Genomic DNA, 16,771 nt, shown 5'->3' on the forward strand with positions numbered 1-16,771 from the left:
TTCAACTCTGATATTCTGAAAAAGAGGAAACTGTGGAAGTAACTGAAAAAATCAGTGATTGCCAAAGGTAATATAGGGAAGTACAAAAGAGGCAGAGCTCAAGGAGTTAGGCTGTGAAACTGTTAATATATTCTCAGGATGAGTACATGGCATTTTATACGTTAGTCAGCGCACAGAACATACAGCTCCGAGAATCAACTTAATATAAGCAATGGGTTAGGTAAGGGTGATAAGCATGTTCATTTTGTTTTATCAGTTGTGTATAACAAATGTTGAGACTTCCAGGAAAGAGGGTGGGAATCTGTGAAGTTGGGGAAGCAGAGTTTTCAAGGACCGTATATTCATTCACTCAGTTTCACAGCAAATTTAAAACTGCTCTCAGAAGGAAACAGGAGAAAGGGAATGAAATCGGAGAACCCCAGAAAAGAGATAGGAGAAAAGGAGGGGTAGGCGGGGAAGATGCCCATGGCTCATTTTCCGTGAAGGTAATCTTGACCCTCTTTGTCCTGTGCAGTTTGGCAGTCCTTGCAGCTAGCTTTGTCAGTAGCAGAAAGAAAAAAAAAAAAAAAACACTGCCCCAGCCCTGCCACCCTTGGCTAGAGAAGAGTTCCTTTCTTCACCAAGCTTAGCAGAACTTACTTATTTTATTAACTAGAGAATCCAGATGAGACAATTCGCTCGTTGTGTCTGTGTTTCACATGCTTTTTTTTTTCCACGTCTTGTGAAATTAGTATTCTGTGTTTTTGTGGCTGCACATGACATAGAGTAACTGGATAGGAGGCATAATTAAATTAGCGATGCATGCTACAGTTTGCTGAAGAAGACAAAGCAAGGCGGCGGCTCGGCTGTTAAAATAAATAGCATTTATAGGTTATATATGAACTGGACCAAAAAACAGTACCAAAAATTGCCTGTAACACATGTAAATGATCACTGTCACTATTCTGCTCCATATTGTAAGGTTGTGATGTGGTGTTGCATAGAGTGGAACTTTATTATTCTAATAATGAAGAAATGCATTTATCTACTCTGAATGGCTGATTTGTTACATGGACAAAACATTCACTTACATTGTCATAACAGCTCTCTGTCTAACTTAGCCAAGTGCTTAAACCAAGAAGTCTTTGTTTTAACTTATTTGGGGGGGGGGGGGGGAGACAAGAAATCAATTCCAAGGACCCTGAACAATATGTTAGAAATTGTTCTTTAAACCATACTTTTTTATAGGTTCATACGCCTGTTTATATAAGTGTGTATGAAAGCCTGTGTGTAAAAATGCCAGCCACTACTGAAGCAGGGTTAAACAATGGCTTACTTATAATAAATTATATCCTGTTTATACTTCAAACAAATATGATAGTTGTTTAAACATTTTATCCAACTGGCTACGTCTGATAATTCACGAGTAACTTCTTTTTCTTCATTTAAGAGCTTTTAGAGCTCCTTCCCTGCCTGACCCCAACATTAAGACAATTGACACAAACTGAAATGAATTGCTCAGGGATAGCTTTGATAGAGAAATTTAAAACACTCAAACTCAAAAATTCTGTTCACTGACTCTAATCTCCTGTCTTTCCAGCTCTCCCAGTCTATTCATCCCAGTTAATCTAGGCTTTGTTTGTACTATGACAAGGCCCAGACTCATAAACTGTCCATAATTTTTCAATCCCAGAATCTTTCCTGCCTGCTCCAGCCTTCCTTCCCAGCGTTAGACCTTCTCATTCATCAAATGTGGCATTCACCAGCAGCAAATGAGTTGCCTTATTGCCAAGATTACACATTGGACTTATTAATTAATTAATTAATTTTTTGTTTTTGTTTTTGTTTTGGGGCCACACCCAGATACACTCAGAGGTTACTCATGGCTCTGCACTCAGAAATCGCTCCTGGCAGGTTCCGGGACCATATGGGATGCAGGGGATCGAACCCGGGTCTATCCCAGGTCGGCCAAATGCAAGGCAAATACCCTACCACTGTGCTATTTCTCCGGCCCAATTAATTAATTTCTTAAATTCCCTCTCCCTACCACCTCCCCATCTTTTTTGTTGATGTGGTGAGGACAGGGCTTGCACAACCTGGCTTTGGTACTCACAACTTTTTTAGACGTGGTGCCCTCTGTGGATCACAGAAAGGTTTGCATCTTTGGCCTCGATACCACCCACATGTACCCACCAAAAATCACACTCTGGTTAAAGCATCCCTCTATTGTTGATTTGTAGTCTTTTGGGGGAGGGGTGGGACAAGGAAATGAAGTGTTGTAGGGCTCACACGTGTACTTGGGGGGCATACTTCCTGAGCATGGTGCTCACATACCTTTTTGTAGTTGCAGTGTTCTCCAGGTATCACTTTCCTTGTGGTGCTCCACCCTTGGCTGCAGTACTTCACACACAGCAGAGCTACCAGGCTTATTGTCTCATGTGCACTGGGAATACATGACTTGAAATGGCCAGGAATGGGGGGGGGGGAAGGAGGGAGGGAGGGAGGGAGAGAGAGAGAGAAAGAGAGAGAGGAGAGAGAGAGAGAGAGAGAGGAGAGAGATTTTTTTGCTTCTTTGCTTTTTTGATAAAATTTTGGAAAATTCTGTCTGTTGCTTTTACTGGTCAGGAGAATTACAAATTCCTGTTGTTGAATCATTTTAGGGAGTGAGGGGACACCCAACGGCACTTGTGTTACTTTTGGCTATGTACTCAGAAATCACTCCTGGCAGGCTCAGGAGACCATATAAGTTACCGGGGTCAAACCCAGCTGGGGTCTATCCCCGGTCATCCGCATGCAAAGCAAATGCCCTACCGCTATGCTATCACTTCTGCCTGTTGTTGAATCTTAACCAGGCCTTGATCCCTTTATACCCTGTGATGCATTGGTCTTTATTCTATTTTCTGTTGCCTTCATTCTAGTTACACCTACTCCCCAAAACCATTGATACCACTAATGTTGGTTTGCCGATGGCAAGTAAATAACTAAATTTTTTTTCTTTAATTTTTTTTATACAAGAATTTAGTTTTCCACCTGTTGGTTTATCACTTGTTGACAATGCTGTGGCATTTCAAGGGCGTAACCTTTGGCCATATAAATCTATTAAGACTCACTGTATACAGCACCCAATTTTCATTGAGTTCTCCATGCTATGAAGACCTCTTTACTCATTTCTAGCACCAAGCTGCCTTCTTTCTCTACCCATCATATTCTCACCAAGTCCTGAGTTCATTTTATTAGGTTTTGCTTATTCATTTACTTTAGTAATTGATATTCTTCATATGTCTGATGCAATCCAGTAACCATTTTACTTGTTTCATTTAGCACCCTCACCTAGGGGTTCATAATCAACCAAAGATTTTGTTTTGTTTTCTATTGGTTTTTAGCTTTTGTCTTGGAGGATTTGGGGAGTCACACCAAAGTGCTCAAGGTTTATATTTGGTTTTTATTCAGTGATCACTCCTGCTGCTTGGGACCATATGCATTGCTTCAACTGCATGAAAAGCAAGCATCTTACCTGCTATACTCTCTCTCCTCAGATCTCCCACCCAAAGATTATCTTTTTATCTTCACTGGCTGTTTTTTCCTCCTTTTGATCTCTCTTCTGAAAATGTGTTTATGTATTGCCATGAGGAACTCTCAGAAGTTAATTCTCACCTTCTACTTAATTCCTTTTGCTCTTTTCACCCATCATTTCCCAGCCATTCTCCTTTTCTCAGTTGTCTCTGATGGCCTTCTAATTGCCATTATTTTCTTCATAATTGCCTGATCCATCTATGACAAGGCATTATAGATACTGACAATGTACAGAAATTCTGTCCTTTATTCTTTTTTCTCTCTCTTATTATAGCTGTTACTTACACTTTCAACCTGAAATTGGTAGAAGGTACCCTCTTTCAACTAGTTACTTTTTACCATATTTTGATACCTCAGTAGTGATTGAAATGTAGAGTTTCCGGGGGTTGGTTTTGGGGCTCTGCCCTGCAATGTTCAGGGGTTATTCCTGGATCTGCACTCAGAGATCACTTCTGTTGATGTTCAGAGAGACCATATGGGATGCCAAAAATGCCTAGGTCAGCCACATGCAAGGCAAATGCTTTACCTGCTATACCCTTCCTCCAACCATAAAATAAATTTGGGGCAACAGAGAGAGCTTAATAGGCTAGAGCACATCCTTTGCATTCAGGAGACCCAAATTTGCTCCCTGACACCACATAGTTCCCCAAGCACTACCAGCAGCTACTCTCTGAACACAGAGTTAGGAATATCTATCTCCTGAGCACCATTAGGTTAAGCCCCACCCCCACCCCCCCAATCAAAAATCAAATAAAATAGGCCTAAGCTGGAGAGATAGCACAGTGGTAGGGTGTTTGCCTAGCACGCTGCTGACCCAGGACGAGCCTAGGTTTGATTCCCGGCATCCCATATGGTCCCCAGGCTTGCTGGGACAATTTCTGAGTGCAGAGCCAGGAGTAACCCATGAGTGCCACCAGATGTGGCCCAAAACCAAAAAAAAAAAAGGGGGGGCAAAAATCTAATAAAATAAATATTACAAAATATAAATTTTTGGACTCTGTCTCCAAAGATTATGATGAAGTAAGTCAAAGATGAGACCCAAGAACCTACATTTTTCACCAGCTCTTTGTATGACTGTAATGAGAGTGAGACAGATCACACTTCGGGGTGGGGGGGGTGGGGGGGGAATATCTATGACTTTGTATGCGGGTGATTTCTAGCATCATTTGTCTTCTAGTTACTTGCAAATATTTAATATCTTACTAACATGAAATTCCTTTTATTATTTGACCTATATTTAGAGAATCTCAAGACCAGATCAGAACTCTTATAGGTTTTATACAATTGTTTTTTATTATAAAAATAAAATATTTGCCCAAAGATTGGTAAATAGCTGCTACCCTCAGCCACCAATAGTTCTGTCAGTGACTCTGTTCTGAGCCTGTCATCCAGATCACAAAGTAGTGGCATCTGGCCCCACTGATTATCTCTTAAGGGCCTGACCCAGTGCAAAGCCTCACACCCTGATTGGCTACTCTGTGTTATTTATCTACCTGGTAAATATGATAGTGTTTTTAAACACATGGGAAAAGGAGAAACCAGTTTCTCTCTTTTTTTTTTTTCTTTTTTTGGTTTTTGGGCCACACCTGGTGATGCTCAAGGGATACTCCTGGCTATGTGCTCAGAAATAGCTCCTGGCTTGGGGGACTATATGGGATGCCAGGAGGTCTAACAGAGATCTGTTCTACATTAGCCCGTGCCAGGCAGGTGCCCTACCACTTGCACCACCACTGTATTTACTTTTCAGTTTTTATTTAGGCACTTTGATTTATAATACTGTTTGGTTCTGGGGATTTAAACCAGGGAAGTCTTTGGGACCACACTTGGTGGTGATCAGGGACTATTTATTCCTGATTTCTGTGCCCAGGGGGAATGTCTGGCTTTGATTATAGGGAGACCATGTATGATTTTGAAAATCAAAAGCATGGTCAGTGAGATGGGCAAGCAGCCTACCTCCAAAGTTATCTCTCCAGCCCTAAGAAACCCATGTCAGTTAGGAAAATGGTAGAGAAAATGGCCTGTCAAGAAATTCAGGATCACGAGAATTGCACATTCCAAATTTGAGCATCTGGGCCAAAAAGATAGCATGGAGGCAGGGCGTTTGCCTCACATACAGAAGGACGATGGCTCAAATCCCAGCATCCCATATGGTCCCCTGAGCCTGCCGGAGGCGATTTCTGAGCATAGAGCCAGGAGTAACCCCTGAGCGCTGCTGGGTGTTACCCCCCCAAAAAAAAAGAAAAAGAAAAACCAAATTTGATCATCAGAGTCTAGACCCAACCCTAATTAATCCTGATTTAGTAGGATTAAGATGTGGCTCTGAAATTATCAATAACATTTTCCCAGCTTTTTGAGTGAATGGGTAGGTTTCATTAGGATTGTCATGAAGAATAAATTTTATCAGCGGAAAAAAACAATTTATTTAATAAAAATGCAAGAAAGAAATGCTATCACCTTTATACAATATGGGTTTTTTGGAGGGTGCTATTACCTTTATACATTTTGAGGTTGGGGGGTTGGATATTTTAGGTTTTGTGGGGTTTTTTATTGTTTATTTTTGGTTTTTGGGCCACACTCAGTGGCACTCGGGAATTATTCCTGGCTATACACTCAGAAATCGCTCCTGACTTGGGGGATTTATGGGACGCCGGGGATCGAACCTAGGTCCGTCCTGGGTAAGCCGCGTGCAAGGCAAATGCCCTACCACTGTGCTGTCGTTCCGGCCCCTTTATAAGTTTTTCTAAATACTTTTAGTTTATCATTCAAGAGTAAGTTAAACTGGTATATGAATCCAAAATATGTCATTATGGGGTAGGATTATGGCTCAGTACCAGAAGGCCTACCTTACATGTTTTAATCAATTGTTACTTTTCTATGAATCATGTAGAGTTTATAGAAACAAAGGAGGAATAACAATTCTATAAAATGTTGTGTCATGAGTTTAGTCCTGAGTCATTATTACGTATATGATTTCTGAGTCACTAATTACTAAGGCTTTCCTATAAGGAAAAGATTACTAACAATAAAGTGAATGATTGCAAAACTTTTGAATACTAATTATTATAGTTGCAGAACGACTTTTTTTATTTCATGTTGGGCTTTTGAACCACACCTGGCATTTTCCCTGGGTCACTTCCGGTGGTGCCAGTGATTAAACTAGGTTTATATTTGGAATTTATATTATATGTGGAATCAACCACTTAGAAGCCTTAAACTTAAGCTGGATTATTTCTTTGGCCCCTCAGAAAGAGTTTTTGAAACCATATTGGAGAAACTAAATTGAATATCTGTTGTTATATTTAATTTAAAGTTAGAAATTAGTACCAACTTTGTGCCTGCCAAGGAGGTTGGCTTGGGAGTAGATGGGAAATTGGGGACAATGGTGGAGGGAATGTTATCACTGGTGGTGGAATATTGAGTGCCAGAAATAACTATTATGAACAACTTTGTAAGCCAGAGAATAAAGTAATTAAAAACTATTTTAAAAAGAAATTTTAGCACTTTTCAAAGAAATACATAGGTTTTATGAAGGAAAACAAATTTGATTTAGAAGTTTACAAACACATTTACAAAGAATGATATTCTATTCTTTTTTAATTTTATTGTATTGAGACCATTGTGATTATGAATGATTTTCTTTTTTAATATCAATGTATATTTTATTTTATTTTTATTTATTTATTTATTTATTTATTTATTTGGTTTTTGGGCCACACCCAGCGGTGCTCAGGGGTTACTCCTGGCTGTTTGCTCAGAAATAGCTCCTGGCAGGCACGGAGGACCATATGGGACACCGGGATTCGAACCAACCACCTTTGGTCCTGGATCGGCTGCTTGCAAGGCAAACACCGCTGTGCTATCTCTCCGGGCCCACAATGTATATTTTAATAAAAAGAAATAGGGCTAGCATAACAAAATGGAGTAAATCATCTCAGTATCACATAGAAATATACACTGTTATGATAATATTTTTTGTCCCCCAATTCACAATACAGACCAGGCAAAGGGCCTGGGTTGAGGTGTATATGAGGTGCATTTACTGTACCTCCTCTTTCTATACAGTCAGTGTTAAAGAACACAGCCTGTGGTAAGAATTGGGAGGCTGAATGATATTCTTAAACTGCCAGCAGTATAGTTTTTATTATTCAGAGAGGGAGAAGTACGCTGGCTTTATATTACATATCTCCTTTTCATTTGTTTTTTTTGTTCAGTTTTCTTTGGGGGCCGCACCCTGTGGTGCTCTGGGATACTCCTGGCAATACTTAGAAGACCCTATATGGTACCAAAGATCGAATCCAGGTAGATCAGGTGCAAAGGAAATGCCCTACCCACTCTACTATCTCTCCATCCCGTTAGATATCCTTTTAAAAGTAACTTGTCTTTTTTTCCCTTCGTTTTGTTTATAATATTAAAATCTGGTGCATATAATTGCCATAATAAAAGCTGAACTAAAATGTTTACGATGAATGACCTCTATTGTACTTTTATGTAACTGAAATTAGGTTTGGTAAGTTTTAAATGTAGCTCCTTCAGCCCCACAGCTAAGTATCATTTGTAATTTCCTGTGGTCCTTCCCTGCCATCCTACACAAACACACACACTCCAGCTATTTGCACTTTGAAACACAAAGCAACTTGTCAGTTCAGTTTACTCAGTTAGGGTCATTTCTGTGAAAACAAAAGTGAAGGCAATTGTTGGATTTAATTGACTAGTGAAACTGGTTATGCAGGTAAGAAGAACTTAGATGTGTGTGTGCTGTGCGCTTTTCCCCCTACCTGCTTATTTGAATGTTCATAAAGTAACGTAGTAGAGTAAGATTCCAGTGATATTGTAATAGATTTTAAAGGATGGTTTCCAAAGCAAGTAAAAAGGAACACTAAAACCCAAACTATAGAAAATATTCATGGTATTTTTTTCTTTAAGGCTCTGCTTTCACTATAATGCATTGAGTCCCCAAAAGGAAGTCGTCTTTTCTTTCACTCTTCATTTCCTTTTCCTTGAAGAATTTTTTTTTTCTGGATTATACTCAGTATGACAATGGGGAATTTTTCAAGTGTAATTTAGATAAATGATTCAAATAATCTTCACAATGTACTCTTCTGCAAGCAGATACACTCTTCACATTTGCTCAGCCACTTTCTGGCTTCACTTTTCTCCTTACTAACCTGGACCTCCTTACCTGGACCTCCTTGTTGATCATGTCAACAGTGATTCATTCTTTCCTTGATTCCTTTTGTTCCCCTCCAACCATCCCACTGTCCTCTACATGTGCTTCCCTTCAACTTCTGACTGCATTTCATTTATTTTATGAGTGGAATGCAAAAAAAAAAAAAAAAAGTGTCAAGTGATAGATTTAGAAATTAATAAACTTTTTTTTGTTTTGTTTTGGTATTTTTTTGTTTTGGGGGCCACACCCGGCGGTGCTCAGGGGTTACTCCTGGCTGGCTGCTCAGAAATAGCTCCTGGCAGGCACGGGGGACCATATGGGACACCAGGATTCAAACCAACCACCTTAGGTCCTGGATCGGCTGATTGCAAGGCAAACACCACTGTGCTATCTCTCTGGGCCCCGAAATTAATAAACTTTTTAAAGGTAGATCTTACAAATGTATTTCACTTTTAAAAGCAGCCATAGAGCTCCACAGCTGTGTACATGCTTTGTGTCCAGGAGGCTTAGATTCCATCTGCTGGTATCACAAATGGACCCTAAGCATTTCTAGGAGCAACTCTTGGACAGAGACGGGAAATAGCTCCTTATCACCTCAGGTGTGTCTCCTCCCCCTAAAAAAAATTATAAATCATTTCTTAGCTGAAAAGCAATGTTTGAACTTGTGAAAAACTACAAAGGCTAGAAGAAGGAAAGGAACATTGGGAGAGTTTCGGACCACACTCAACAGTGCTCTGGATTATGGGGATCCCTCTCATGGATGTGAGAAGGATGAAATCCAGGCCTCATGCATGCATAGCATGCACTCAATCCACTGAGCTGTATCTCTGGCTCAAGAAGAAAAATCTTAAAAATTAGTAGGCTATTGGAGCCAGAGAAATAGCATGGAAGTAGGGCTTTTGCCTTGCATGCAGAAGGATGGTGGTTCAAATTCCGGCATCCCATATGGTCCCCCGAGCCTGCCGGGAGCGATTTCTGAGCATAGAACCAGGAGTAACCCCTGAGCGCTGCCGGGTATGACTCAAAAACAAAACAAAACAAAAAAGACTATTGTTAAAGAACCTTAGGGAGCTGTTAACATAGCTTAGCAGTTGAGCACTTGCCTTGTAAATTTGAGGTCTTGGGTTCAATTTCAGCACAAGGGAAGCACAAAACTGTGATATTCAGAAATTGGAGCACTACTCCCTACAGTACTCAGCTCACTGGCATATGCCTGAAATATCAGTTCTCTGCTTCTGCCATGCTTGGGGACCACCAGAGCTAAACCAGAATTGTAGGGAAAAAAGGAAGAGATCAGAGAACATTTTAAGATTATAAAATAGTTAGAGATTTTATGCTTAAGGAAATATGCAGTACTCTAGATCAGAACCCACACTCACACATATAGAATATGTAATGCAGCTCTTTAAGCTATCTACCTTGCCACTACCAGGAATTTCATATTTTCGTGGTATATGATAAATTATTCCCTTCTCCACACCATCACTTTGGTAAGACACCCACTGGTTTGCTCTGATTGTTCAGTTTTGTATATCCAACATTAAACTACCTCTTTTTGACATTTATGGAACAAAGTATGGGCTTGATGATACTGACAGTACCATTTGATCCTACACTGACAAACACTTTAGTTTGCTCTGGAATAAATAGGAAATGCAAATGAATACTTAAGGTTCATTGAATATATAAACTGGTAAAATCTCTCAGGAAAAACCTTGGTCTTAACATGTCTAAAGCTAAGTTAAATAGAGCCCTTAATCTAGTGTATTGTCTGTTTTAAAATAAATCCAGGGTTGGAGCAATAATAAGTTCAGGGCTGGAGAGATAGCATGGAGGTAAGGTGTTTGCCTTTTATTCAGAAGGTCATTGGTTCGAATCTTGGCATCCCATATGGTCCCCTGAGCCTGCCAGGAGCGATTTCTGAGCATACAGCCAGGAGTCATCCCTGAGTGCTGCCGGGTGTGACCCCAAAAAAAAAAAAAAAAGTTCAGTGCGGGGGGGCATCAATATATCTACCATGCAAAACCTTTTGTAGCATTTTTGTATTGGTCAAATATTATAATGATTGGAGTTGGAGAGAGTACAGTGGATAGGGCATTTGTCTTACATGTAGCTGTTCAGATTCAATTTCCATTAGCCCATATGTTCCCCAAGCACTGTCAAAAGTAATTTCTACGTGCAGAGCCAGGAATAACCCTTTAGCATTAGTGAGTATGCCCCCAAAATAAGTTTTAAATATTTTAATTAATTTTGGGTGCATTGACTTACTAGACAGCCTTGTAACCATTACAATGGAAGATTTTAGAAAAATATTTCAAGAGATAGATAGTATGCTTAAAATGTGTGAGAACAGGAGTCCAGTTCCCAGTATCAAATCTCCTACCACAGCACCATATGGACCTTGCTGTTTCCCGACCTCTCAAAGCACCATATCACCAGACCCAAGTCTTTCACTGCTGATCCAGAGTCTTCCCAGGTCCCTCAGCACCACTGGTTGTGGCCCCTATCAAAATGAACAATGAATAAATAAAGCAAGTTTTAAATAAAAGTAAGTAATATCAGTTCCCTATAAAAATGTTGAGTAAGCCTTGAGTGAATCCCCAAAATGAAAACAAAACAAAAAAATAAGTTCAAGGCCAGAGAGATAGCATGGAAGTAAGGTGTTTGCCTTTCATGCAAAAGGATGGTGGTTTGAATCTCGGCATCCTATATGGTCCCCTGAGCCTGCCAGGAGCGATTTCTGAGCATACAGCCAGGAGTAACCCGAGTGCTGCCGGGTGTGACCCAAAAACCAAAAAAAAATGTTGAGAAAGAAATATGGTTAAATTGGGAGGGGGCATAAAATTGTACTGAATAATCATGAATTAATAATTTAGTGACTAATCCCAAAAAAGGAAATTAAGAAAATGGTTCCATTTACAATGGAATGAAACAGTAAAATATTTAGAAATAAAATTAATGAAAGTAGGGCACGGAGAGATAGCACAGCAGTGTTTGCCTTGCAAGCAGCCAACCCAGGACCAAAGGTGGTTGGTTCAAATCCCAGTGTCCCATATGGTCCCCCGCGCCTGCCAGGAGCTACTTCTGAGCAGACAGCGAGGAGTAACCCCTGAGCAACGCCGGGTGTGGCCCAAAAACAAAACAAAAAAAAAAAAAATTTAATGAAAGTAGAGAAAGGCTTCTCTACTACACACTATAAAATATCAGTAAAATAGAAGAGCATCAATAAATGGATGGAAAGGTAGCCCATGTTCTTCCAGGATTCAGTCTTAATATTGTTAAGATGACAATACTGAACAAAACAACTCCTATCACATTTGCTAAGATTTTATTTTTGCAGAAATAGAAAATGACATTCTAAAATTTATGTGAAATTTTGAAGTACACTGAATTGCTAATTAAGTCTTGAAATGGAAAAACAAGCAACCAGAGGACTCACTCAAGTTTTAAACTTACTACAAAGGGGCAAGGGATGAGTCTACAGGCAAGTCTGTTCAGCTCATGTGCAGACCTTGGTTCAATCCTTGAAACTGGGGATTTGAGGGGTGAGGGATAGGATGCACCTTAATTAATTACTGCAGTGATACAGTGTCCAAACCACTATTGAACCAGGGTAAAGTTTGACATTTGAGATCAATGGAATAGAATATAAAGCCCAAAAATAAACCATTACTTAGTATCAGTGATTTTTGTGAAAGTTGCCAAAGCCATTCAACAGAGAAAAGAAAGCTTTTTCAACAATACTGGCAAAAAACAGTATCTAAATCTGAATTAAGCTATGGGCCAGGATTCAGTGATTAAGGATGCATGTCTTTGAGTCTAGAACAATAGTACAATGGGTAGGTAGGGTGTTTGCCTTGCATGTGAATTTGTCCCCAGCATCCCATATGATCCCCTGAGCACTGCTTGGAAATATAGAGTCAGGAGTAAAGACCCTTTTCCCTACCCCATTCCCCCGGCATCTCCAGAGTGGCCCAAAAAACAAAACAAAAAAATAAAAGTCATGTCTTGAAACAGGAGAGGTCATATAGCAGGTAGAACTTTTGATTTACACACTGCTGACCTGTATTTGATCACTGGCATTCATATGGTCCTCTGAACACCACCAGAAATAATTCCTGAGTACAGAGCAAGGAGTAAACCCTAGCATTGCTGGTGTGACGCTAAACAGATAAAACCAAAAACATGTCTGCCTTGCAACATTGGGCAGCTACTGGTTTAATCCCTATTACCACTGCACATGTAGAGAATATGAACCTGACAGCTCTGTTGTATGAGATTCCCCAGACTGCAAGGAGTTCCCCAGTCACCCCTATAATCATGTCTTCTCAAGTCCTACAACCAAAGAGAGCCAAGAATCTATATCAAGCACCTCAACTTCAAAACAAAGAAGTGTGAGCTCAGCTATGCAGCCAGTAGTGTATCCAGCAAGCATGTACTGAGCACTACTGCAAGCCTTGCTGAACACCAGAACCAGACTATATGAGCACCACCACTGAAGACTGGCACTCCACTGAACTTGTGTTCAGGCCTTACAACTAAGGAGCTTGAGCATCAGCATCGACTGGACAAGCACCAATCTGACATGCAACAACCTTGCATCACTAGATACAAAAGCAGCCAAGCAAGCACATGCAACTCTATATAACAACACCATTAACAGAGGTGTTGGGGCAGGAGTAGATAAGTTATAGAAGTAAATTTGGCCAGTACCTCACACAAAAATTAATTAAAAGACCCAATTTTAGAATTCACAGTAAAAAAATGATAAAATCTGGGGCCGGCGAGGTGGTGCTAGAGGTAAGATGTCTGCCTTGCAAGCACTAGCCAAGGAAGGACTGCGGTTCGATCCCTCCCCTGCCGTCCCATATGGTCCCCCCAAGCCAGGGGATATTTCTGAGTATTTCTTAGTCAGGAGTAACCCCTGAGCATCAAATGGGTGTGGCCCCAAAAAAATATAAAACCTAAGGAAAAAAATCTGTGACCTTATTTAGCTGTAAAGCTAGGAGGTAAGATATTTGCCTTGCATGCAACTAACCCCACTTAAATATTTAGCATATTTGAGCCTCTAAGCACCACCAACCACTAGGGTGGTGAGTACAGAGCCATGAAAGTCCATGAGCACAACCGCTTTCCTATTCCCATTGAAATTAAATTTGAAAAATAAAATGACATCAAGAATGAAAGTGTGGGGACTGGAGCAATAGCACAGCGGTAAGGCATTTGCCTTGCACACAGCTGACCCAGGACAGACCTGGGTTCAATCCCTGGTGTCCCATATGGTCCCCCAAGCCAGGAGCGATTTCTGAGTGCATACATAACTAGCCAGGAGTAATCCCTGAGCATCACTGGATGTGGCCCAAAAGCAAAAAAAAAAAAAAAAAAAAAAAATGAATGAAGGCTAAAGGGCCAGAACTATAGCACAGCAATAGAGTACTTGCCTTGCTGTGGCCGACCGAGGATGGACCCTGGTTTCAATTCTCAGCCATTCCATATGGTCTCCACCACAACACGCCCTCCACTTCCAAGCCTGCCAGGAGCAATTTCTGAGTGCAGAGCCAGGAGTAACCCCTGAGCACTGCTGGGGTATTATCCAAAAAACAAACAAACAAACAAAAATGAAGGCTAGGTTGATATTTATCAAAACTATTGATACTCTCCTTTTGTGATCAAAGAACAGTATCAGAAGAGTTAAAAACCAGCCCATTTAGGGTTCATCTCCTTCTAGACTTTCTAGAGATGGCCCCGACTGATCAGTTTTGTGGCTGTTGGTAGATGGATTAAAATTTTATTCACTTTATTTTTTTTAAATTTTATTCACTTTAAAAAAAGAAATCAACCCATAGAATAACAAAGATGTGCAAATCACATATATAATGTTCTTTATATAGGACATATAAAGAATTCCTATAACTTAACAAAAGCCAAAAGAAGCAAAGCAACCTGATAAAGATATGGGCAAAAGACATGAACCTCCATCGAGGTTTCACAAATGGCCAATCACACATGAAATAACTGCTGGAAAATTAGAACCAAATGCTTCTGTGGTAGGATTGTGAACTGAAGTGGCCACTGGGTGAAACACTTGACTACTCCTTAAAATTAATATACAGCCTTGCATCTTACAAAGCCTGGATTCAGGCCTGGAATAATATAGTGCATCATGTAGGCCACTTGGTCTTACTCGTAGCTGACCCTAGGTTCAGTCCTAGACAACCCATATGGGTCTCCAAACCTTCCAGGTGAGACCCCTGAGCACAAATCCAGGAGTTAGCCTCACCCTGAGTACCTACTAAGTGTGATCCCAAAACAAACAAATGAAAAATTAAAAAAGGACCGAGAGATAGCATGGAGGGTAAAGGCGTTTGCCTTTCCATGCAGTTGAGGTCATCGGTTCGAATCCCGGCCACCCCAAATGGGTTCCCCAGTGCCTGCCAGGAGCAATTTCTGAGCTTGGAGCCAGGAATAGCCCCTGAGCACTGCCGGGTGTGACCCCAAAAACCCACAAAAAAAAATAAATAAATAAAAATAAAAATAAAAAAAAAACCCTGGGTTTCAGTCCCAATGAGAGAAAGAGTTTGTGAAGTTAATCAGGTATTTACATGGTCCCATCTGCATCACTCTCCTCTAGGTATGCTGAAGCCAGGGACTCACTGTTTATAGCAACATTAGTCATACTAACCAGAAAATGGAAACAGCCCCAAGTATCTGATCCATAGATTAATGAATAGTCAAAATGCATTGTAAGTATACCAGTGGAAGATTATTGGGCCAGAAAACAAGGGGTGAAGATCTAATACACAGCATAACATGGATGAACCTTAGAAATTCATTTGTGTAAAATAGAACAAAACCGAAAATGAACAAAATAGTAAGATTAATTGTGCATTATGTGCAAGAGCTACAGAAGGTCAATTACTGAGGAAGAGTACTGAAGCCTATGGGAACTAAGAGGAGGCTGGTGGGAAGCAAGGCAGAATGTTTGGCTACATGTATATAGTTTCTTTTTGCCGTGATGAAAATGTTCTGAAAATAGATAGTTAATGACTGTATGGAATGTGAATGTATTTAATAACACTGAATTGCATTATGTAAAATCATTATAGAGAAGTGAATCTCATTTTTATTTTAACCTGTTATTTTTATTTCATTGTGCATAGTGACTTAGCTACATAAATTAATGCCTTATACAAACTTCCAGTGTAGAAAATGTAAAGCCATGGGAAAAATGTGATTATATTAAGTAGAAATAGAATTCAAATAAAAGATTTTCATTTTTTATTTAGTGGGTAGCTTTTTTTTCCGTTTGGCTTTGGGGGGCTGCATTACTCCTAACTCTGTGCTCAGGTGTCATTTCTGGGAGTTTCCCAGGGGATTGTGTTCTATCCTGTATTAGAGGCCCAGCATAATAGTTATTCAACTGTCCTATTTCTCCAACATCAAAGTATATTTTATGCTACATTTTTTCAGATACGCAGTTGATAAGAAATGTGTGTAATGGGCCGGTGCGGTGGTGCTGGAGGTAAGGTGCCTGCCTTACCTGCGCTAGCCTAGGAGATGGACAGCGGTTCGATCCCCCGGGCGTCCCATATGGTCCCCCAAGCCAGGAGCGATATCTGAGCGCATAGCCAGGAGTAACCCCTCTGAGCGTTACCGGTGTGGCCCAAAAACCAAAAAAAAAAAAAAAAAAAAAAAAAAAAGAAATGTGTGTAATACTTCCCCCAATAATAGCATTATTTTTATGTTTAATTCATTGTTATCATATAAAAGACTAGCCCCATTTGCTTCAATCTTAAAACAATTTGGATAATTCCTATGCTCTCCCAGCTCTACCAGATGTGCCCCGAATATTGATAAATTGGGGGAAGATACCTGGCAATGCCCAAAAGTCTACTTCCAGTAATTTGCTTTGGTGTCTCTCTTTGCAGTAGGTTGGTGGACTGTCCAGGATTGAATCCAGATCTGTAGCATGCAAAGCAATGTCACTAGCCCCTTTGCACTCTCTCCTAGCATGTATTAATTTTTTTTTAACATTCAAGTTTTTCAGGAAGA

At 40.2% G+C, this 16,771-nt stretch overlaps 1 protein-coding gene and 1 non-coding gene across 2 annotated transcripts in view; one reads left to right on the forward strand and one right to left on the reverse strand.

The window, feature by feature from the left end:
* Positions 1-16,771, forward strand: part of PIBF1 (progesterone immunomodulatory binding factor 1) — a 216,398-nt gene that overhangs the window by 142,446 nt on the left and 57,181 nt on the right. The window lies entirely within an intron of this gene.
* LOC126016500 (small nucleolar RNA SNORA51) lies at positions 7,523-7,656 on the reverse strand. The gene has a single exon (XR_007498296.1). It is a non-coding gene; the product is annotated as a small nucleolar RNA SNORA51 (small nucleolar RNA).

This window comes from Suncus etruscus, chromosome 8, assembly GCF_024139225.1.
Source record: "Suncus etruscus isolate mSunEtr1 chromosome 8, mSunEtr1.pri.cur, whole genome shotgun sequence".
NCBI classification, from domain to species: Eukaryota; Metazoa; Chordata; class Mammalia; order Eulipotyphla; family Soricidae; genus Suncus; species Suncus etruscus.